Consider the following 23,283-nt stretch of genomic DNA (forward strand, 5'->3'; position numbering starts at 1 on the left):
CAAGTATAACGCCAAGAGAAACACTTCAAACAAAAATTTGTTGGTGGCGTTACCCACCGTATAGGGAGTATTAGACCCAGACACAGCGCACAATTATCGTGGCGCTCCGACGTCAAATTCCGCATTAATGTATTTACACTTAGAGTGTATGTCTTCATTGATTGAAGATATACATTACTTCATGTGTTGCACATCTAAGTCATCAAAATGCATAAGTGTTAGGATGTGTGTCCATTCACATGATATTTGAGGATTCCAAGATATTTAGCTCACACCACAACTTGCAAAACCTTTTCTCATCCAAGGGCTTTGTGAAGATATCGGCCAACTGCTCTTCTGTCTTGACGTGAATGATATCAATATCTTGCTTCATAACATGATCTCTGAGAAAGTGATGACGAATTGCAATGTGCTTTGTCTTCGAGTGCTGAACTGGGTTGTTTGCAATCTTGATAGCACTCTCATTATCGCAGTAAAGAGGCACATTCTTCAGATGGATTCCAAAGTCCTTGAGAGCTTGCTTCATCCAAAGAAGTTGAGCACAGCAAGATCTAGCAGCAATGTATTCAGATTCAGCAGTAGAGAGAGATACACAGTTCTGCTTCTTTGAAGACCAACAGACAACAGATCGTCCCAAAAAATGACACGTGCCTGATGTGACTTACGATCAACCTTGTCACCAGCATAATCAGCATCTGAGAATCCAACTAGATCAAACTCTGAGCCCTTTGGATACCATAATCCTAGTGTTGGGGTGTAAGCCAAATATCGAAGAATTCGCTTCACAGCTAAGTGATGCGATTCCTTTGGTGCCGCTTGGAATCGGGCACACATGCAAACACTAAGCATTATATCTGGCCTAGATGCACATAAGTAAAGCAAAGAACCAATCATGGAGCGATATACCTTTTGATCGAACTCTTTACAATTGTCGTCAGGACCCAGATGACTTTTGGTTGGCATTGGCGTCGTGTATCCTTTGCAATCTTGCATTCCAAACTTCTTCAGGCAGTCTTTGAGATAGTTTTCTTGTGATATGAAGATGTCGTTGCGTTGCTGAAGGATTTGAAGACCCAGAAAGAACTTCAGCTCGCCCATCATGGACATCTGATATTGCTCTTGCATCATGTGACCAAACTCATCACTGTATTTCTTGTTGGTGCAGCCAAAGATAATGTCATCCACATAGATTTGGCACACAAATAGTTCACCATCGTATGTCTTCGTGAAGAGTGTAGGATCTAGTGAACCAGGTTTGAAGCCTTTGCTCTTCCGAAAGTCTTTGAGCATGTCATACCAAGCACGAGGGGCTTGTTTGAGGCCATACAGTGCCTTATTGAGCTTGTACACCATATCAGAATGTTTTGGATCTTCAAAGCCTGGAGGTTGTGCGACATATACTTCTTCTATCTTTCCATTGAGAAAAGCACTTTTCACATCCATTTGATACAGGAGAATGTTGTGATGATTTGCATAGGCTAGCAGTATGCGAATGGCTTCAAGTATTGCCACCGGAGCAAAGGTTTCATCGAAGTCAATTCCTTCCACTTGAGTGTAACCTTGTGCAACAAAACGAGCCTTGTTTCTGACCACTTGACCATGCTCATCTTGCTTGTTGCGATATATCCATTTGGTGCCAATGATATTGTGCTTCCGAGGATCAGGACACTTGACCAATTCCCACACATTATTAAGCTCGAACAGTTGAAGCTCTTCTTGCATAGCTTGAATCCATTCAGGTTCCATGAAGGCTTCATCAACTTTCTTGGTTCAGAGATTGAGACAAATGCAAAATGTCCATAGAAGTTGGTCAGCTGTGTTGCTCTCTGGGTTGCTTTAGAACGAGTGAGTGGACCAGGTGCATTCAAGCTGTCAATTGTCTTCTCAATCTGAACTTCATTTGCAACACGAGGATGAGCAGGACGAAGATTTTGCTTTTGCTGATCAATATCATCAGTTGAGAGATTGTCTTCAGGCTGAGCATTGTCTTCAGGTTGATTTGGTGCAGAAATGACAAGTTCCTCCTCAGATTGATTCTCAGAGGGTATGCTATCTCCAATTCCCATCTTGATAGATTCACTTGGAGGTACTTCATCTAGCACATTTGGCAGGTGCTCTCTTTGTGAGCCGTTAGTTTCATCGAACCACACATCTACAGTCTCAACCACTTTATAGTGAAAGAGGTTGAAGACTCTGTAGGAGTGCGAATCATTTCCATAACCAAGCATAAAACCTTCATGTGCTTTCGGTGCAAATTTTGAAGTGTGATGTGGATCCTTGATCCAGCACCTAGCACCAAATACTCTGAAGTAGCTTACATTTGGCTTCTTATCAGTTAGGATCTCATAGGATGTTTTCTTCAGAAGCTTGTGAAGATAAACTCGATTGATGATGTGGCAAGTAGTGTCAATGGCTTCAGGCCAGAACTTCCGTGGAGCCTTGTACTCATCAAGCATCGTTCAGGCCATCTCAATGAGAGTTCTGTTCTTGCGCTCAGCGATGCCATTCTGCTGAGGTGTATAAGGAGCAGAGAACTCATGTGTGATGCCAAGTGTATCAAGATAGAGTTCGAGACCAGTGTTCTTGAACTCAGTGCCATTGTCGCTTCTGATGTGCTTGATCTTGACGCCATAATTCATCATGGCACGATTGGCAAATCGTCTGAAGACATCCCACACTTTAGTCTTGTATAGAATTATGTGCACCCAAGTATATCTAGAGTAATCATAAACAATTACGAAGCCATAGAGTCAAGCATTAACATTGAGAGTAGAGTAGTGAGTAGGGCCGAACAGATCCATGTGAAGCAGCTTGAAGGGCTGAGATGTAGTCATGATTGTCTTCGAGGGATGCTTGGCCCTATTCATCTTTCCAGCTTTGCCGGCGCCACATAGATGGTCCTTCTTGAACTTGACGCCTTCGATGCCCACAACATGCTTCTTCTTTGCAAGAGTGTGCAAATTCTTCATGCCAGCATGCCATAGCCTTCGATGCCAGAGCCAGCATTCTGAAGCCTTTGCAAGAAGACATATGGCCATCTGTGGTCCTGCTGAGAAATCTACCATATAGAGATCGTCTTTCCGATACCCTTCAAAGACTAGAGACTTGTCAGATTCCATTAGTACAAGGCATCGATATTTTCCAAATAGCACAATCATGTTTAAGTCACAAAGCATTGAGACAAACATTAAGTTGAAACCAAGGGATTCAACAAGCATCACTTTATCCATGTGCTGATCCCTTGATATAGCAACTATGCCTAGACCCAATACTTTTCTTTGACAAGTGTCAGCAAATGCGATGTGACTTTTGTCTGATGGACGTAGCGTTGAATCCACCAGAAGACTTCGATCGCCCGTCATGTGGTTAGTGCATCCAATGTCCATAATCCATTCTGAAGTACGAGGTGTCATAGCCTACAGTGCAGTTTGGGGGATAGTGTAAGTGCATCTAGTGCCACCCCTAGTTGGTTTTGGAGTATTGATGACAAAGTTGGTTGAGGGACTAATGCGTTTGTGAGAATTGCAGGATAACGCAGGTAGTGTCCCTCATTGATTCAGTTTACCTACCGGAGATGACCCCTAAAAATGTATGAAGACATTGACGACAATGGTGGTATGAGAAGATATTCATATTGAAGATTATGGAGCGCGAAGACTGTGTTGTTTCATTGTTTCCTTTTCTTCTTTGTTGAGTCATAGGAACCACCGTACTGTTAAGTGGGGTCCAAGTGAACAAAGTCAGAATGACTGAAGTGATGCTCAACCCAAATCCTATGTCTTCGAGCGAAGACAATGAGAGCAAATCTTATCCAGAGGTGGATGAGTCAGCTTTGCTTGTAGCCCAAGTAAAGTTGCAGTGTGTGTTTGAAATCTGACCATTGGAACACATGTCAGTTCCTTAGTGACCCAGGGTCATTTCGGACATATCAGGTCGGGTTGCCTTGTGGCTATAAATAGCCCAACCCCTACACCATAAACTGGTGGCTGCTCAGAGTTAGTTCACGGCTTCTGTTGTTTGAGAGCAACCCACCTCGAAGCCTTTGAGAGAGAAATCCTTGCGAGGACAAAGCCCAAATACCCAGAGCCAAAGAGTGTTAAGCATCACTGAAGTATTTCTGTCTGAGTGACCTGAAGACTTATTACACCTGAGGACTGTGTATCCTCCAGCCGGTTAGGCGTCGCGTTCTGAGCATCCAAGAGTCATTGTGGATCACCGGTGAACAAAGTCTGTGAAGGTTCGGAAGTCTACCTTGAAGTCTTACGAGAGTGATTGGGTGAGGACTATGTGTCCTTAGCTCAAGGGGAATAAGGTGAAGACACGGTCTTCTGAGTTGAATCTCAGCCTCCCTAACCAGACGCACAGTTGTCACAGCAACTGGAACTGGTCCAACAAATCCTGTGTCTTCAACAAGTGACTGGTTCTATCCTCTCCCTCCCTTTACTTTGAGTTTGTCTTCGTGAAGTCATTGCCTATTTGTCGTACTTGTTTGAATTCATTGCTTGACTACTATCGTTGGTTGGCTTCATACTATCTTCCATCCTGATCCTTACTACCAAGCTGCTATTAGTCTTGTACTTTCACATTATTGCATACTTGACTATGGTTTGCTTGTTGTAGTTTATCTTCCGCTGCATATCAATTAGGTCATTTCTATTGTTTGTCTTCGAAACTTCCACGTTTTGAAGACTTTGATAAAAATCGCCTATTCACCACCCCTCTAGTCGATAACTAGCACTTTCAATTGGTATCAGAGCAAGGTACTCCCTTGTTCTGTGTGGTTCGGTTTAACCACCTGGAGTTTAGCTGTGTCGACTGCAGGGATAATCAAAGTCTCCGATGCTTGCCCCGTGTTTGATGGAACTGAATATCCCTACTGGAAGAATAAGATGTGCATGCATCTTGAAGCCATTGATGTCGACCTCTGGTATGTCGTCAAGAACGGTGTTCCCAAAACTGGTGAAGGTGTCACCCCTACTGATGTCAAGAAGTTCATTCAACTGGACTCTACTGCAAAGAACATCATCTGTGGTCATCTGACCAAAGGACATTATGGCCGTGTGAGTGCTCTGGAAACGTCAAAGGTAGTCTGGGACTGGCTATCGAAGGTCAAAGAAGGCGTCTCAACTCAGAGAGATCAAAGGATCAGTGTTCTTTGCAACCTCTTCAACCGCTTCAAGAGAAACGACAATGAAAATGTCCACCTCACGTTTGATCGCCTCACCGACATCACAAATGAGCTTCAGGCTCTCGGCGCCACTGAGATTACCAAGCATGAAATCATCAAGACACTAGTGAGATCACTTGATAGCTCCTTTGACACCCTTGCCCTCATGATACAAGAATGCCCTGACTTCAAGACACTCGATCCGTCTGATATACTTGAGAGGATCAACACACATGAGTTCCAGCTTTCTGAGAAAAGAGATATCTATGGTCCCAACTATGGCCGAACCCGTGCTTTGAAGGCAAAAGTTGTTTCCTCATCTGAAGAAGAATCTGATTGCGGTTCTGATGATCCTGAAGACATTGGAAAGGAACTTGTTATGCTTATGAAGAAGTTCCAGAAGTTCACCAAGAAGAAGGGCTTCAGAAAGTCTTCATGATCTAGCTCAAGAAATGATGAAGCTTCCACTCACGACAACAAGAAGAGAACATGTCACAAGTGCAAGAAACCTGGACACTATATCTCTGAGTGTCCACAGTGGGACAATGAGAAGAAGAAGAAGAAGAGCAAGGAATATGATTCTGATGACAAGAAGAAGAAGAAATCTTCAAAGTCTTCTTCCAAGTCCTCATCAAGGTCTTCATCTCATAAGAAGAGCTCATCTGGCAAGGCTCGTGCTTTTGTTGGCAAGGAAATGGATTCAGAGGAGGAGTCTGCTTCTGAGGAGGCGGAGGTGGAATTTGAAGAGGAGTCTGACCCTAGCGTTGCAAGTCTGGCTCTTGCCACAGCCTATGTTGCCAAGTCCATCTTCAATACTGAAGACAATGACTTCCACACCAACGCTGAGGCTGATGACAAGGACGATCCTGCTCCCACCTACTGCTTCATGGCACGTGGTGCCAAGGTAAAATCACGTGATGCTTACTTTCAAACATCAAGTGAAGATGACTCTGATTGTGAATCCAAACCCAACTATAAAACACTTGCTAAAATTGCAACTGAACAACAAAAAGCTATGGAACATACTCAAAAACTGTTAGACAAAAGCGATGACCTGTTGGACGCGGAAATGACACGTTCACAGTCCTTAGTTGAAGACATAAAAAATCTTCATGCTAAGTACCAAGAACTTGAAAGTCTTCATGAGACGCTCTCAACCACTTATGAAAAGCTCTCCTATGATTATCTTCAAAGGAAGCAAGAGCTTGAGAAACTGAAAGCGGCTCATGAAGATCTTCAAAAGGAGAATGAGTCACTTCGCGCTCAACAGATCAGTTCTGCATAGGATGGATTTGAACCACCTTGTCTAAAATGCATTGAGCGTGATAACGCTACCTCTGTTACTGAATGTTCCACTGCTGCTACTGTTGCATTGTCTTCAACTACTGATGTGGAAACTAACCCCTCTACGGAGGATACCACTACTATTGCTGATGAAAATGCTAGGTTGAAGACATTGCTTGAAACAGGGATGTGTAAAAGTCTGAAAGGACATCAGACACTTTGCGATGTCCTCAAAAAGCAGATTCTGAAACGAAACCCTAGGAAAGAGGGTGTTGGGTTCGAGAGGAAAATGAATGTTGATGGTTCCTACTGGAAGCCTGAGCAGTATCCCAAAACCACATGGGTTGCTGCAAAGGGACCTTCAGTGGATCCATCCACCTTATCTGGCTTTACCTGTGCTAATCCTATTATCATTGATGAATCCTTTGATGCAAATTATAAACTATTCAAGAATCAGAATGGTGAAGTGTTTGCCAGATATATTGGTACTAACTGCAGGAATGGACCACCCATGAAGAAGATCTGGGTTCCCAAAAGCTGTCTTGAGAATCTTCCAGTGAATGTGATCATGACACCACCAGGGAAGAAGACAAACCCCAGACCTATGGCTTCATATGGTCCAAAGGCTCACCAGAGTCACCCTAACGCCAATGTTTTGAAGGGAAATCGTACGCAAACTTATGAATATGAGCGTGTGTCTTCAAACCGCTATGTTCATAGAACTAAGAACTTTTCTGCTTATTCATATGAGTATCATTCATCTCCTGCAAGGCTATTTGCTAGGGCTCCAAAGCCGAAGTTCTCAGATGCTGCACTTAGACTCATTGCTTCTAAGCCACCCCTGAAGATGTGGGTGGTGAAGAAGAATTAACTTTCTTTTGCAGAATAAGGTCTCCAGCCTGTAATCAAAGGCGTCCGATACTATTGCTGGGGACCTAAAACACATTAAGGGACGCATGATAAAATGGTCTTACTATGCATTTCACATCTGAATCGCTTACCAGTCATACTATGAGTCCTAACCTTGATCTAAGCTGTGATAATCCTTGAGTGCATTAAATGCTTATGCTTCACAACACACTTTGTGAAGCCTATCCTCCTAACTGCACTGTAGGGTATGACACCTCATGCTTCATAATGGATTATGGACAGCGGATGCACTAATCATATGACTGGTGATCGAAGTATTCTCATGGACTCAACCTTACGTCCATCAGACAAGAGTCACATCACATTTGCTAACACTGGTAAAAGCAAGGTATTGGGTCTAGGTAGAGTTGCAATCTCAAAGGATCAACACATGGATAAAGTGATGCTTGTTGAATCCCTTGGTTTCAACTTAATGTCTGTCTCAATGCTTTGTGACTTGAACATGATTGTGCTATTCGGAAAATATCGTTGCCTTGTACTAATGGAATCTGACAAGTCTCTAGTCTTTGAAGGGTATCGGAAAGATGATCTATACATGGTAGATTTCTCAGCAGGTCTATAGCTTGCCGTATGTCTTCTTGCAAAAGCTTTAGAATGCTGGCTCTGGCATCGGAGGCTGGGGCATGCTGGCATGATGAACTTACACACACTCGTCAAGAAGAAGCATGCCATAGGCATCGAGGGTGTCAAGTTCAAGAAGGATCATTTGTGCGGTGCCTGCGAAGCTGGAAAGATGACTAGGGCAAAGCACCCCTCGAAGACAATCATGACGACATCTCAACCCTTCGAGCTGTTACACATGGACTTATTTGGCCCTACTCACTACTCTACCCTCACAACAACAGCTTGTCTCTATGGCTTCGTCATTGTTGATGACTACTCAAGATATACATGGGTGCACATAATTCTCTACAAGACTGAAGTACAAGATGTCTTCAGACGCTTCGCCAATCATGCCATGAACAATTATGGCGTCAAGATCAAGCATATCAGAAGTGACAACGGCACTGAATTCAAGAACACCGGGCTTGATCTTATCTGGATACAATGGGAGTCACTCATGAGTTCTCTGCTCCATACACACCTCAGCAAAATGGCATCGTAGAGCGCAAGAACAGAACCTTCATTGAGATGGCTCGAACAATGCTCAACGAGTACAAGCCACCAAGAAAGTTCTGGCCTGAAGCTATTGATACAGCATGTCACATCATCAACCATGTTTACATCCATAAGCTTCTGAACAAAACATCCTATGAGCTCCTTACTGGCAAGAAGCCAAATGTCAGCTACTTCAGAGTATTTGGTGCTAGGTGCTGGATCAAGGATCCCCATCACAAGTCAAAATTTGCACCTAAAGCTCACGAAGGCTTCATGCTCGGTTACGGAAAGGACTCGCACTCTTACAGAGTCTTCAACCTTTATCTCTACAAAATTGTCAAAACTGTGGACGTACGATTTGATGAAACCAATGGTTCACAAAGAGAGCTCCTGCCAAGTACACTAGATGAAGCTCTGCCCAGCGAATCTATCAAGCTGATGGGAACTGGTGAAATCATGCCTTCTGAAGCACAGCCTGAAGAGGAACTTATCATTTTTGCACCAAACCAACCTGAAGACAATGCTCAGACGAAGACAATCCTCCCAATGATGACAATGATCAGCAAGAGCAAGGTCTTCGTCCAGTTCATCCTCGTGTTGCAAATGAAGTACAAATTGAGAAGATAATTGATAGCATCAATGCACCTGGTCCACTTACTCAAGAGCAACAGAGTTAGCAAATTTCTGTGGGCACTTTCGTTTGTGTCAATATCAGAACCCAAGAAAGTTGCTGAAGCCTTTATGGAACCTGAATGGATTCAAGCTATGCAATAAGAACTTCAACAGTTCAAGCTGAACAATGTTTGGGAACTAGTCAAGCATCCTGACCATCGCAAGCATAACATTATTGGCACAAAATGGATATATCGAAATAAGCAAGATGAGCATGGTCAAGTCGTTAGAAACAAAGCACGTCTTGTGGCTCAAGGATATACTCAAGTTGAAGGAATTGACTTCGATGAAACATTTGCTCCTGTGGCTAGGCTTGAAGCTATTCGCATACTGCTAGCCTATGCTAACCACCACAACATCTTACTATATCAAATGGATGTGAAGAGTGCATTCCTCAACGGCAAGATTGAAGAAGAAGTGTATGTTGCTCAACCACCTGGCTTTGAAGATCCAAAACATCCTGATATGTTGTACAGGCTAAACAAAGCACTGTATGGCCTCAAACAAGCTCCCCGCGCTTGGTATGATACGATCAAAGACTTCCTGAAGAGCAAAGGCTTCAAACCAGGATCCCTCGATCCCACACTCTTCACGAAGACATATGATGGTGAACTGTTTGTGTGCCAAATATATGTGGATGACATTATCTTCGGCTGCACCAACCAGAAGTATAGTGATGAGTTTGGATACATGATGCAAGAGCAATATCAGATGTCCATGATGGGTGAGCTGAAGTTCTTCCTTGGTTTTCAAATTCGTCAGCAAAGGAATGGCATCTTCATATCTCAAGAAAAATATCTCAAAGACTGTCTGAATAAGTTTGGAATGCAAGATTGCAAAGGTTACACAACGCCAATGCCAGCCAAACACCATCTGGGTCCCGACGACAATGGTAAAGAGTTCGATCAAAAGGTATACCGCTCCATGATTGGTTCTTTACTTTACCTATGTGCATCTAGGCCAGATATTATGCTTAGTGTTTGCATGTGTGCTCGATTCCAAGCGGCACCAAAGGAATCGCATCACTTAGCTGTGAAGCGAATTCTTCGATATTTGGCTTACACCCCAACACTCGGATTATGGTATCCAAAGGGCTCAAAATTTGATCTAGTTGGATTCTCGGATGCTGATTATGCTGGTGACAAGGTGGATAGCAAGTCTACATCAGGCACATGTCACTTTTTGGGACGATCACTTGTCTGTTGGTCTTCAAAGAAGCAAAACTGTGTATCACTATCAACTGCTGAATCTGAATACATTGCTGCTGGATCTTGCTGCGCTCAGCTTCTATGGATGAAGCAAACTCTCAAGGACTATGGCGTCAATCTGAAACAAGTACCTCTCTTCTGCGATAACGAAAGCACCATCAAGATTGCCAACAATCCAGTCCAGCACTCGAAGACAAAGCACATTGAAATTCGTCATCAATTTCTCAGAGATCATGTCATGAAGCAAGATATTGACATCATTCACGTCAACACTGAAGAGCAACTGGCAGATATCTTCACAAAGCCCTTGGATGAGAAAAGGTTTTGCAAGTTACAGTGTGAGCTAAATATCTTGGAATCCTCAAATGTTTTGTGATCAGACACACATCCTAACACTTATGCATGTTGATGACTTAGATGTGCAACACAAGAAGTAAAGTATATCTTCAATCAATGAAGACTTACATTCTGAGTGTGAATACATTAACGTGGAATTTGACTTTGGAACGCCACGATAATTGTGCACCGTGTCTGGGTCTAATACTTCCTATACAGTGGGTAACGCCACCACCAAATTTCTCGGTTTGAAGTGTTTCACTCATGGCGTTATTTTTGCAATGTCTTCGCATTTGGTTTGTCTTCAAATTTCAACTTATCTTCATGATTTACTTCACTATGTTGATTTGATTGATTTCTGATATATATACTAGTGTTCTGTCCTCTACAACATTCACTTATAGCTATGTCTTCCTTGTTAAATCTTTTGAGCTAAGTGAATGTGATCGGACCCTAATCTCTTTATGCTTTCTATCTCAAACTCTATCTGTCCAAATCATATGCATTCTATTGAAACTATTGAATGTCTTCTCTGCATCCTTGTCAGCAGAAGACACAGAGACAAAAATTAAGTCTGTTTTAAATGATTCATCCTTATTGTTTGAAATCCGGAGAAGCTGGAACAACCATCCGACAAATCTGGCGGCGTGGAAACGTGGGACAACTCTGAGTATGTTGCATGCTTGCCACGTGCCCCTCAGATGTGAACAGCCAGGGGTACCTGCATAATTGCGCTATGTCGCACACTTCCTTATAAATACATGTCCCCTGCGGTAAAGAAAACCTTCTTCCACCTCTCCACCTCGTCAAAACCCTAGCGCCACCGCTAGCTGCCGACGATGCCGGTGACGAAGCGCTTAGCTGCCGCGACTTCTCCGACGCTGTCCTCACGCCGGCCGCGGACATCGTCCTCTCCGCCGCTGCCGTAGGTGTCCTCCGTCGCCAAGTTAGGGCACGGTGGATTGAACTGCTCAGTCTCCTATTCATCCCATCTAGCAGTTCTTCGTGTGGTAAATACAACTCTATTTTTACCATCTTTTTGATCCTCAATCATTCATCCTACTTACCAAAATTGGTTTCCGCCTATACAATGTTAGATCTATTCTGTCTGCATCTCATACTACCTAGTATATTCAATTAAGCTTCATATCTAGTTAGATTCCTCACTTGTACTTATTCACGGATTCGTGCAAATCTGGAACCAACTCTCAACATATAAGTGAATGCCTTCGCATCATGAGGTCAATGTCTTCAAACTGATTTATCTTCAAAATCTTCTGAGAATGCATATGACCTCTTCCCCTTCCCTCGCATCTCTAATGCTGTCACAGGTACATGTCCGTGGGAGAATCCCTTGGTTCTCATAGTCTGCATTCGTTTGCAGAATTCTTACAACAACACATTAACTCTCCCGCAGCCAGTTCCTGTTTGTCCAGCAAGCGAAAGCCTTTGAAGCCTTTGAACGTGTTAAAGCCATTCAGTCTGAAGTTCATGGCTGCAGAGAAATCAGTAAGGAAGGGCGGCAGACAGCATCGAGGGGGAACATCAAAAGATTTGCCTGATGACCTCGTAGAGATTTACAAGACAGATCCTGAAGAGGATTATAATCAGCGCAAGACACGAATCCAATGGATTCGAAGATATTGGGCTGAGCAATGGTTCAAATACAAGTTCGTGACCCAGGAATACACTGAGAAGAATGCCATCAAAAGTCCTTGGGGTGATATTCTCTATCGAGGCCTTCCACCCAAGAATAGAGCTGAAGCCATTACACAGGGTTTCTATACTTAGTATGGTCCCTGGACCTCAGCCTGAAAATGCGGACCCATCATCATTGCTCTGGTGTCATGACGATAATCTCTTCAAGCGCAACTTCCAGCATGCAAAGGCATCAGCCAAGGAAAACAAGAAGTCATTAGGATTAGACTTCAACCCTGGTCCCTCTGCTCCCCGTGCTGACGGCTCACGTGATGCAGAACCCAATGTCATCGGCCCCTTTTCAAACCTTGATGGCCTCATCATATACATCTTGGTCCAAGGTGCCAAAGTGGATCATTCTGATAATGATGCTGACACTGATGAAGCCCCAGCTCCTCCTCCGAAGCCGCAGAAGCTTAAGAAGACTAAGGCTTCACGATCAGCTGCTCCTCCAAAAGCTTCACGTGCGAAGCTACTGGCCACTGCACCTCCTGAAGGCAGTGTGCAGTCTGAAGATCTATCACGTATCTCCAAGAAGACGGAGAAGAAAAAGAAAATCGTCAAGAATACTGATCAGACATTGACTCCTGCTGCCATTCTGCGAGAAGAGCACATTGATCTGTCCAGCGATGAAGATCTTGCAGATGATGCTCTTGAGCAACTGATCAAGAGAAAGGAAGAAGCAGAGATCTTCAATGATTTGCCTCTCTTTGATATGGCAATCATCCATAACTTCATTGATGAGTGGTTTGACACCCCAAATCTCAGCTTTGATGATCTGCGACTTCCCATTGGCCTCAGCGTCACCTTCAATGGCACCATTGCTTCTGAGCTAGCTCTTGCTCAGCGCATCATTGAACTGAAGCACAAGATCGACTATCAGAAAGCTCAGTTCAAGAAGCATGTGGCCAAGCTCAGCGTGCAAGATGTCAAAACTTCAAGATCATGTTGCACGAGCTCAAAGAAGCCTTTCACAAAAAGCGTGAAGAAGCTAAAGGCTCTCGTGAGCGCATGAAGAGTCTGGCTGACAAGTGTGTGCTAGCCTACAATGAGGCTGAGAAGCGTAAGGCTCTTGGTCGTCCTGGCATTGACCCCAGAATGGTTGCAAAGAAGAAGAAGCTATCAACTGTCGAATCTGCACCTTCAAGGCAAGAAGAACCTCGCATAGTCTTCCCAAGCAGCATGACTGGCTCGAAGCCAAAGGTCATGTCAACCGCTTCAGAACTAAAGAAGACGAGGGCTGCCGAGGCTGAAGCCAGAAAAAGGAAAAATACAGATGCCTCTGATGTTGCTCCCTCCAAGAAGAAGCGCAAAACCAAGAAGAATCGGGCTGCTCCCACAGAGCCCTTAGTTGTTGAACCTATCTCAATGGTTCGCCCTACATCTGAACACCAAGAACAACGGATGATTGTTCATGAGCCTGCTTCCACAGAGGCCTATGAAGCTGAAGACATTCCAGCAGTGTATCCCATCGCTGCAGAAGACATTGGTCACCATGACAATGTTGAAGATGATGAAGTTCTTCCTCAGATCGAACACAACTTGGTATCATCGCTTGTTCTTACGAACAGCAAACTCATCAGCATTGGTCGTCCTCTGACGCCAATTGCTCAGGATGCATCATGGGCTGATCACCCACAACAACAAGACTCCCCGAGTACTCCCCAACAACAACAAGTCACACCACCTGTGCAAGAAGAAGAGGATTAGGCCTATCCAACTCCATCTCCAAAGGCGTCGCCAATACTACACAGGCTTCGCAAAGGACCAAGGCCTCAAGTCCCTCTTTCGAGCGTTCCAGAAGGAGAAGTGCACCACCAATCTGTTGCACGTCAAGTGTTTCCAGAAGCCACTCCGACTGTGAATGTCTCCGTGTCTGAAGCCAAAGCTGCTGAAGACAATCCGGCCGCATCAGCCGATGACGAACAAGAAGAAGAATGTGTCCCTACTCCCCCCATTACTGAAGAAGTTGTTCCTGATGTAAACGTGCCAGTGCCAGACCCTCCAGCTCATCAAGTGGAGGTTGAAAATCTTGAGGCTGCCACCACCAACACAAATGAAGCCAATGACGTAGTCATGGCTGAAGCAAGTGTGGATCCTGCACCAACCAATATGCCAGAAGCCAATGCTGCAACTCTTCCTGAAGCTTCTGTTGTGCAGCCTGAAGCCTCTGTTTTTGCCACTACTCCTGTTCTGCCACCAAGGCCCCATACAATTGAGCAAGCATACAACCATGGCCAGCTAATCACTGTCACATGGCCCGTTCTGGTCCCTCCGCCTAATGCCTCTAGTCCTCAGTTTGATTATCATATTGAGCATAGGCCTCAGGTCCAGAAACCAAAGCTAAGACTGCCAAGGTTCCCAGGTACTACCACCTCTACAGGGTCCTTCAATGCAAATGGCTTCAAAAGCCACAACACCTTCTTTGACAGCGCAAAGAACCCCTACTCAAGGCCAAGAATATCATCTGATCAGTTCTGGAGCTATCAGCAGCGAAGCTTTTACTCCTGCGTTCTGTATGATCAAGGGCACATTTTCCCTCATATGCGCCTCGACACTAAAGCCATTGCTGGACTGCCATGCTCAGAAGAAGCACTTGACTGCTTTCGTGATGCTGGTCTGCTCAGCTTTGTGACAGACAAAGAACATTGGAATGAGGAACTTTTGCTTCAATTCTATGCTACCCTCCACATTCGCGGCTACAACAGGGATACAAAGACATGGGTTCTCGAGTGGATGACAGGAAATGTTCATCATGAAGCCAAAGCTCTTGACATCATTGAGCTTACAGGCCTACCCACTCCTGGAGAGCTGTTTGAACCTGATTGTCAACTCCACCGCAATGCACTAGAGAGCATTTTCCATAAGCCAGAGCCCAACATGAGCCAGACGTTGAGCATGATGAAGCCTCTTCCACCTGACGCTGAATACCCAAAGGAGTTCTTTGTTGATGACCTTGAGTATCTGCCTCGCACAATATATCACATCATCAGGCGGACTCTATGGCCTATCAAAGGGCATTCATCAGCTGCAAAACTTGAAGGAGCCATGAAGACATTGGTATTTTACATCCTCAACGGCATCAGCTTCAATACACAAGAATTTTTCCTCCGGCAACTGGCTGCGTCTGGATCTGACCTTTTTGGCCTCAAATTCTATGCTCCATGGGTCATGCGCCTCATCAAGCTACACTCTGCTATCAACTATTAGCCCTCTGCTCGCAATCATCTGATCTTTCTACCAGGAGTAATAGCCTCTTTGTCTTCAAAATACTGAACACCAAAGCTTCACTCAGCCCATGGAAGGAGTCCAAGCAGTAACTCGTGTCTATCCAATGGCTGGGAACACTCGTATGCCTCATCGTGCGCAAACTGAAGCTACTGAGAGCACAATTGCCCAAAGGCCTAAGAAGCGCTCTCGCGTCCTAAATGACCGAGAACTTCTTGTGGCTCTGCATCAGAAACAAGACAAGCATCACTTTTGGCTCAAGCGATAGATGCAAAGCCTCTTGGTGGACGTCAATCGAATTCGAAATCTTGCCACCAAGAATGCCTTTGTCACTCACGAGACCTGTCGGCGATCATGGAAGAGTTTGACACTGCTCAGTGCTGAAGCAGATCTTTAAGACGATGGCTTCACTGAAAGATTCAAGTTTGACTCCACTCCTCCACGGAATGCTGTCCTACGTCGAACTCCATCCCTTGAAGACTCTGACTATTCTTCCTCCGCGACAACTGTGAATGCCAAAGTGATCAATGATGAAGACAATGCTACTTCACCGCCCCCTACTTCTGCACGCATTAACACTGCACCAAGTTCATCTGCACCGCCAAACAACAACGACAACCCAGCTGCTTCACCTACTCCTCATGAGGACGAGTAGATGCTCTTTGTCTTCTAACCTTTTTGGTCATTACTAACAAAAGGGGGAGAAGCATATGAGTTTGATAGACTTCAAGCGGGTTCATATGGGCGGTTGCTTTATATTTTTCCTAGTGATTACAACTCTTGCTTTTGATACATTTCGTTCTTTGAGTTGTAACACTTAAACTCGATGGTCGTCTGCTACTTATTTGCTTTTCCATGTGCGATGATAACTTCCACACTTAGATCATTCTGCAGACGTCCATTTTTCATTATGCATGTCACTCTCCTAGTTATATCATTTCATGCATGATGAATTATCTTCATAAGTTGAAGAGGATCTCCACAAGTACAACCTGCCATGTGCATTTGCATTCCAAAAGCAAATTACTTATATGCACATCTTCAGGGGGAGCCTTTGCCACTTATGAAGACAATACCCTATCCTTTACAATTTCACATACTTTATCCTCGTTGAAAACTTCAACCAGTTTGTCATCAATCACCAAAAAGGGGGAGATTGTAAGTGCATCTAGTGCCACCACTAGTTGGTTTTGGAGTATTGACGACAAAGTTGGTTGAGGGACTAATGCGTTTGTGAGAATTGCAGGATAATGCAGGTAGTGTCCCTCATTGATTCGGTTTACCTACCGGAGATAACCCCTAAAAATGTATGAAGACATTGACGACAATGGTGGTATGAGAAGATATTCATATTGAAGACTATGGAGCGCGAAGACTGTGTTGTTTCGTTGTTTGCTTTTCTTCTTTGTTGAGTCATAGGAACCACCGTACTGTTAAGTGGGGTCCAAGTGAACAAAGTCAGAATGACTGAAGTGATGCTCAACCCAAATCCTATGTCTTCCAGCGAAGACAATGAGAGCAAATCTTATCCAGAGCTGGATGAGTCAGCTTTGCTTGTAGCCCAAGTAAAGTTGTCGTGTGTGTTTGAAATCTGACCATTGGAACACATGTCAGTTCCTTAGTGACCCAGGGTCATTTCGGACATATCAGGCCGGGTTGCCTTGTGGCTAGAAATAGCCCACCCCCTACACCATAAACTGGTGGCTGCTCAGAGTTAGTTCACGGCTTTTGTCGTTTGAGAGCAACCCACCTCGAAGCCTTTGAGAGAGAGAAATCCTTGCGAGGACAAAGCCCAAACACCCAAAGCCAAAGAGTGTTAGGCATCACTGAAGTCTTTCTGTCTGAGTGACCTAAAGACTTATTACACTTGAGGACTGTGTATCCTCCAGCCGGTTAGGCGTCGCGTTCTAAGCATCCAAGAGTCATTGTGGATCGCCGGTGAACGAAGTCTGTGAAGGTTCGGAAGTCTACCTTGAAGACTTACCAGAGTGATTGGGCGAGGACTGTGTGTCCTTAGCTCAAGGGGAATAAGGTGAAGACGCGGTCTTCTGAGTTGAATCTCAGCCTCCCTAACCAGACGTACAGTTGTCACAGCAACTGGAACTGGTCCAACAAATATTGTGTCTTCAACAAGTGACTGTTTCTATCCTCTCCCTCCCTTTACTTTGAGTTTGTCTTCGTGAAGTCATTGCCTATTTGTCGTACCTGTTTGACTTCATTGCTTGACTACTATCGTTGGTTGGCTTCATACTATCTTCCATCCTGATCTTTACTACCAAGCTGCTATTAGTCTTGTACTTTCACATTATTGCATACTTGACTATGGTTTGCTTGTTGTAGTTTATCTTCCGCTGCATATCAATTAGGTCATCTCTATTGTTTGTCTTTGAAACTTCCATGTTTTGAAGACTTTGATAAATATTGACTATTCACCCCCCTCTAGTCGATAACTAGCACTTTCAGATAGGCTTCACCAAGCGAGTTGTGAAGCATAAACATTTGACGAACAAGTGGAACATAAAAATTCAGATCTTGGTTAGGATAGATAGGGTGAGTATCAAGGAATCCTGGAATGAAGTACATAGTAGAACCATTTGGGCATTTTATCTTGCGCCCCACAAGATGTTTAAGGTCCCCAGCATTAGTTTTGGACGCCTTTGATTTCTGGTTGGAGACCTTACCCTGCAAAAGAGAGTTAAGTTTTCTTAACCACCCACATTTTCAGGGGTGGCTTAGAAGCAATGAGTCTAAGTGCAGCATCTGAGAATTTTGGCTTTGGATCCCAAGTAAATAGCCTTGCAGGAGGTAAATAATACTCATAGGAATAAGCAGAAAAATTCTTTGTTCTATGAACATAGCGGTTTGAAGAAACACACTCATATTCATGGGTCTGAGTATGATTTCCCTGCAAAACATTGACGTTAGAGTGACTCAGATGAGTCCTCAGTCTGTATGAAGCTTTTGGAGCATATGAAGCCTTTGGTATGGGGTTTGTCTTCTTCACGGGTGGTTTCATGATGACATTCACAGGAAGATTCTCAAGACAACTTTTGGGAACCCATATCTTCTTCAAAGGTGGCCCATTCCTGCAGTTAGTACCAATATACCTGGCAAACACTTCACCATTCTGATTCTTAAACAATTTATAGTTTGCATCAAAGGATTCATCAATGATAATGGGGTTAGCACAAGTGAAACCAGATAAGGTGGATGGATCAGCTGGAGGTTCCTTTGCAGCAACCCATGTGGTTTTGGGGTACTACTCAGGCTTCCAGTATGACCCATCAACATTCATTTTCCTCTCAAACCCAACACCCTCTTTCCTAGGGTTTTGGTTCAGAATCTACTTTTTGAGGACATCACATAATGTCTGATGCTCTTTGAGGCTTTTGTACATCCCTGTCTCAAGCAGTGTCTTCAACCTGGCATTCTCATCAGCAATAGTAGTGGTATCCTCAGTAGAGGGGTTAGTTACCACATCAGCAGTTGAAGATATTGCAATAGTGGCAGTAGAACATCCAGCAATAGAAGCAACATTATCACGCTCAATGCATTTTAAACATGGTGGTTCAAATCCTTCCTGAGTGGGACTGATCTGTTGAGCGCGAAGTGACTCATTCTCCTTTTGAAGATCTTCATGATCCGATCTCAATTTCTCAAGTTCCTGCGTCCTTTGAAGATAATCATTGGAAAGCTTTTCATGAGAAGTTGTGAGCGATTCATGTCGACCTTCAAGGTCCTGGTACTTAATAAGAAGATTTTTGATGTCTTCAATTAAGGACTGAGTCTTAGTCATTTCCGCGTCCAATAGGTCATCGCTTTTGTCTAACAGTTTTTGAGTATGTTCCATAGCTTTCTATTGTTCAGTTGCAATTTTAACAAGTGTTTTGTAACTAGGTTTGGATTCACCATCAGAGTCATCTTCACTGGATGTTTGAAATTAAGCATCGCGTGATTTTACCTTGGCACCGCGTGCCAAGAAGCAGTAGGTGGGAGGCGGGTCATTCTTGACATTATCATCAGTGTTGGTGACAGAGCCATTATCTTCGGTGTTGAAGATGGACTTGGCGACTTAGGCAGTAGCTAGAGCCAGACTCGCAACACCCGAGTCAGACTCCCCCTCAGACTCCACCTCTGCCTCCTATGAAGCTGACTCCTCCTCTGAATCCATTTCCTTGCCAACAAAAGCACGGGCTTTGCCAGATGAGCTCTTCTTGTGTGATGAATATCTGGAAGAAGACTTTGAGGATTTCTTCTTTTTCTTGTCATCAGAATCATATTCTTTGCTCTTCTTCTTCTTCTTCTCATTGTCCCACTGTGGACACTCAGAGATGTAGTGACCAGGTTTCTTGCACTTGTGATAGGTTCTCTTCTTGTGATCATAGGAAGAAGCTTCATCATTCCTTGAGCTGGATCGTGAAGACTTTCTGAAGCCTTTCTTCTTGGTGAATTTCTGGAACTTCTTTACAAGCATAGAAAGCTCCTTTCCAATGTCTTCAGGATCACGAGAACTGCAGTCAGATTCTTCTTCAGATGAGGAAGCAGCAGCCTTTGCCTTGAAAGCTCGAGTACAGCCATAGTTGGGGCCATAGATATCTCGTTTCTCAGATAGCTGGTACTCATGTGTGTTGAGCCTCTCAAGTATGTCAGATGGATCAAGAGTCTTGAAATCAGGGCGTTCTTGTATCATCAGGGCTAAGGTGTCAAATGAGCTGTCAAGAGATCTCAGTAGTGTCTTCACTATCTCATGCTTCGTGATCTCAGTGGCGCCGAGTGCTTGGAGCTCATTTGTGATTTTATTGAGGCGATCAAATGTGAGATGGACATTCTCGTTGTCATGTCTGTTGAAGCGGTTGAAGAGGTTGCGGAGAGTACTGATACGTTGATCTCGCTGAGTTGAGACGCCTTCATTGACCTTGGAGAGCCAGTCCCAGACTAGCTTCGACGTTTCCAGAGCACCCATACATCCATACTATCCTTTGGTAAGGTGACCACAGATGATGTTCTTGGCAGTAGAGTCTAGTTGAATGAACTTCTTGACATCAGTAGGGGTGACGCCTTCACCCATCTTGGGAACGCCATTCTTGACGACATACCACAGATCGACATCAATGGCTTCAAGATGCATGCGCATCCTATTCTTCCAGTAAGGATATTCAGTGCCATCGAAGATGGGGCACGCAGCGGAGACTTTGATTATCCCTGCAGTGGACATAGCTAAACTCCATGTGGTTAAACCAAATCACAGAGAACAAGGGAGTACCTTGCTCTGATACCAATTGAAAGGGCTAGTTATCGACTAGAGGGGGGTGAATAGGCGATTTTTATGAGAGTCTTCAAAACATGGGAATTTTGAAGACAAACAGTAGAAACAACACTATTTGAATGCAGCGGAAGGTAGACTACACTAGACAAGCCATAGTCAAGTATTCAATGAAGTGAAAGCACGAAGACTATTAGCATCTAGGTAGTAAGGATCAGGATGGAAGATAGTATGAAGCCAATAAGATCAGGTAGTCAGACAATGAAGTAAAACAGATAATGCAAGCAGGCAACAACTTAAGAAGACAAACTGTAAGTAAAGAGAAATAAGAGATATAACCAGTGGCTTCAGAAGGACAGTGATTTGTTCGACCAGTTCCAGTTGCTGTGACAACTGTATGTCTGGTTAGGGCGGCTGAGATTCAACTCATAAGACCGTGTATTCACCTTATTCCCCTTGAGCTAAGGACACCTAGTCCCCGCCCAATCACTCTGGTAAGTCTTCAAGGTAGACTTCCAAACCTTCACAGACTTCATTCACCGGCAATCCACAATGGCTCTTGGATGCACAGAATGCGATGCCTAACTGGCTGGAGGATTCGCAGTCCTCGAGTGTAACAAGTCTTCAAATCACGCGGACAGAAAGACTTCAGCGATGCCAAACCCTCTTTGGGCTCTCGGTGGTTTGCGCTTTGTCCTCGCAAGGATTCTCTCTCTCAAAGGCTTTGAAGGTGGGTTTCTCTCAAACGACAAAAGTCGTATCTAACTCCGAGCAGCCACCAATTTATGGTGTAGGGGGTGGGCTATTTATAGCCACTGGGCAACCCGACCTGATTTGTCTGAAATGACCTTGGGTCACTAAGGAGCTGACACGTGTCGCAATGGTCAGATTTCAAACACACGCGGCAGCTTGACTTGGGCTACAAGTAAAGCTGACTTATCCGACTCTGGATAAGATTTGCTCTCATTGTCTTCGCTCGAAGACATAGGATTTGGTTGAGCATCACTTCAGTCACTCTGACTTTGTTCACTTGGACCCCACTTAATAGTATGGTGGTTCCTATGACTCAACAAAGAAGAAAAGGAAACAACAAAACAACTAAGTCTTCGCGCTCCATAGTCTTCACTCAATGTCTTCTCGTGTCATAGTCTTCAATGTGAATATCTTCACAGACCACCATTGTCTTCAATTGTCTTCACACATTTTTGGGGGTCATCTCTGGTAGGTAAATCGAATGAAGGAGGGACTACTACCTGTGTTATCTTGCAATACTCACAAACACATTAGTCCCTCAACCAGGTTTGTCGTCAATACTCCAAAACCAACTAGGGGTGGCACTAGATGCACTTACAGAACTTGCACACTCTCGCGAAGAAGAAACACGTCATAGGCATCGAGGGCGTCAAGTTCAAGAAGGATCATCTGTGTGGTGCCTGCAAAGCTGGAAAGATGACTAGGGACAAGCATCCCTCGAAGGCAATCATGACTACATCTCAACCCTTCGAGCTGCTACACATGGATTTATTTGGCCCTACTCACTACTCTACTCTTACTACCACTGCTTGCCTCTATGGCTTCGTCATTGTTGATGATTATTCAAGATATACTTGGGTGCATATAATCCTCTACAAGAATGAAGTGCAGGATGTCTTCAGACGCTTTGCCAATCGTGCCATGACGAACTATCACTACAAAAAAAGACACATCCGTGACATTTTGGGCCGAACGAATTTTTTTTCTGTCATACATATGACACTTCTATGACGATAATTGTCACAAAACCCGGTATCATCATAGATGTGGTGGGCTCCTACTTCTATGACAAAAAATCATGACAGAAAATGGGCTTTTCGTCCTGGGCGGGCCGGAGACGCAGCTGCATGACATTCTTTGGGCCGTCCATGACGGAAAAAACCATGGTAGAAGCAAGGGGGAGGAAAATTTCGGGGAGTTGCCGGTTACGATGGGAGGTCGGGGGCCGAGCGATGCGCGTTTCTCTCGTACACGTGCGAGGCGTTGGCTCTAACTTAACCCGAGCGAGGCGTTGGGCTGTAACTGAACCCGAGCGATTGCACTGCAGGCTACGCGTTACTGAACCCGAGCGATCGATTGATGGTTGTTAACCGAACCCGATGAAGCGATTCCTTCGCTACTGCTGCTAACTGAAGCCGATCGATTGGATGAACAGTGAGCGTTGTGGGGGGGGGGTTGGATGAACAGTGAGCGGTGGTGTTGCCTTTGGATGAACAGGACCCCGTGGTGTGGAGGGCTGGATGAACAGTAGACGGTGGAGGGGTGGCCGTGGAGGGGTGGTTGAACAGGACCCCGTGGTGTGGACGGCTAGATGAACAGTAGATGGTGGAGGGCTGGATGAACAGTAGACGGTGGAGGGGTGTTTG

Source organism: Triticum aestivum, chromosome 4B, assembly GCF_018294505.1.
Source record: "Triticum aestivum cultivar Chinese Spring chromosome 4B, IWGSC CS RefSeq v2.1, whole genome shotgun sequence".
Lineage (NCBI taxonomy): Eukaryota > Viridiplantae > Streptophyta > Magnoliopsida > Poales > Poaceae > Triticum > Triticum aestivum.